This window comes from Pteropus vampyrus, unplaced genomic scaffold (assembly GCF_000151845.1).
Source record: "Pteropus vampyrus isolate Shadow unplaced genomic scaffold, Pvam_2.0 Scaffold177, whole genome shotgun sequence".
Taxonomy (NCBI): domain Eukaryota; kingdom Metazoa; phylum Chordata; class Mammalia; order Chiroptera; family Pteropodidae; genus Pteropus; species Pteropus vampyrus.
This window is the reverse complement of record NW_011888958.1, coordinates 2,576,587-2,578,851: the sequence shown is the minus strand read 5'-3', so window position 1 is coordinate 2,578,851 and position 2,265 is coordinate 2,576,587. Positions and strand designations below refer to the sequence as shown.

General features: G+C 31.3%; 1 pseudogene; it reads right to left on the bottom strand.

Annotated features, from left to right (window-relative positions):
• Positions 1-562: 562 nt before the first annotated feature.
• Positions 563-681, bottom strand: LOC111746151 (annotated as a pseudogene).
• Positions 682-2,265: the final 1,584 nt, after the last annotated feature.

Below are 2,265 nucleotides of genomic sequence, written 5' to 3'. Positions count from 1 at the left end.
TTTGTTTATGGTACCATTTATAATATAATTGTTAAAATTTTTCTAGTCAGATATGTTCCTCTTTTCTTTTATAACTTCTGGGCTTCCAATCCTGGTTAAAAAGATCTCTTGGATCCTTAGAAAAATACATATAGGTCCCTACTTTATCTTATAAAATATTTATTTTATTTTTTACATTTATGTTTTTTCCATCTGGAATTTGTGTGTTTGAAGAAAGATAAGGGCTCAGATTTACTTTCTTCTAGCAGGATAACCTGTTGAATCAAAATCATTTAAAAAGTAGTTCATCCTTTATCTACTGAGTTCAAATGCTCACTTATTATATATTAACCTTTCACATGTACCAATTCTGGATTCTCAGTTCTACCCCACCGCTCTATCTAATGATTCCTATACCAATAAAATGTTCTGATAACCAATATCCTTTTTTCCATGGTATCTCAGTTATCCTTTGTGTAAAGTTTAAGATTATTTTATCCAATTAAGAAAAACTCTATGAGCACCCTAAGTGGAATTGCATTAAATGTATATATTATTGTGTAGAGAACTGAATTTTTTTTAAAGCCTACAGCACCTGCTATTCCTAGGTGGCCTCCCATCCAAGTACTAACCAGGCCCAACCCTGCTCAGCTTCCAAGATCAGATGAGATCGGGAGTGTGCAGGGTGGCATGGCTGTAGACAGAATTGAAATTTTAAATATTGTCTCCATATCCAAGAATGTCGTACGCCTTTGCATTTAATCAGATCTTCATTTCTGGTTTTTTAATAATATTTGCAGTTTTCTTTATATAGGTCCTGTGTCTTAGATTTTTATCTGAGTATTTTATGATTTTTGTTGTTATTGTGACAAAAATAATACATATTTAAAATCTATCTCCACTACCAAATTATCTTATTAATTCTGGTACCTTCGTTGTTGTTTTTTTAACTAGATTCTCTCGATTTTTCTAAATATGTAATCATATCATCGGGGGGGCGGGGGGAAGATAGCCTTTCTCTTGCTTTCCAATTTGCCAGTCAAATTATAATGGTGATTTTAATGAAAATTGTTTTCATGTTTCACCACATAGGATAATATTTGTTATTGGTTTTCAGTAAATAGCTTTTGACACATTTAAGTTGTTTCATTCTACTACTGGTTTTTATTAGAAACAAGATTAATTTTATTAAACACATTTTTAGCATCTATTGATATGATCTTGTGGTTTTTCTCCTTTATTGAAATCGTGGATTTTATTGAGATATGTCATGATATTGAATCACCTCAATAAAGCTTTTCTAGGGCTGATATATGGGTGGGTGGAGATTGCTGGGTGTTTTGTCGTTGTTGTTTTGCTTGTGTATGTGTTTAACAGGCTATTTTTGCTAGGTTCTATTTGCTATTTTTTTTAGAATTTTTGCAAATATATGTTCATTAGTGAGATTGGTCTATAATTCTCTATTTTTGTACTATCTTTATCAGATTTGGGGTTTTAAATTATGCTGGCCTTGTAAAACAAATGAAAAGATTTTGATTTTTTTTTTTCTGTAGCTCAGAATATTTTAAATAACTTTGAAATCATTCATTCTTTAAAGGTTAGATAAAATTCCTCTTTGAATATATCTGGCCCTCTTCTTTAATGATAGATTTCAAATCATTTTCTGATTTCTTCTATGGTAAGTAATCTCTTCTGGTTTTTTATCTCTCCTTGGGCCAAATTCGATAGTTTATATTTTGACAGGAACTAATGCGTCTTTTCTAGAATTTCAAATTTGCCGTCATAGAGTTGTATGTTGCAGTTTCTCAAAATTCTTTTAACATTTTTCTGTTTTGTAGTATGGTTATGTATTCCTTCTCATTTCTAGTTTGTTTGTTTTAATTTCTCTTTTTCCTTTCAAGCCCCTCAAGCCAAATGTATACAAGATTCAGGTTACGTGTTTTTAGCAGGAATACTACAAAAATGATGCTGTGTTGTTCTCACTGCAACCAATAAGATGGTACCCAATCTAGATTTGTGTCATTACTGGTCATATTAACATTAGTCACCTGATTAAGGTGATGCCTGCCATGTTTCTCTACTGTATAATTATTCTTTCCTTCTTTGTAATTTGCTTTTAGGAGATATTTTGAAATTATGTGTATATCCTTACCTCATCAAACATTTGCCCTCTAGTTTCAGCATTCATTAATGTTTTTTTGCTGAATTAATTATTACTATACTGGCTGCCAAATCGTGATTTTTCTAACCCCATCATCCCTCTCTATTTAATTGTTGACATTCTAC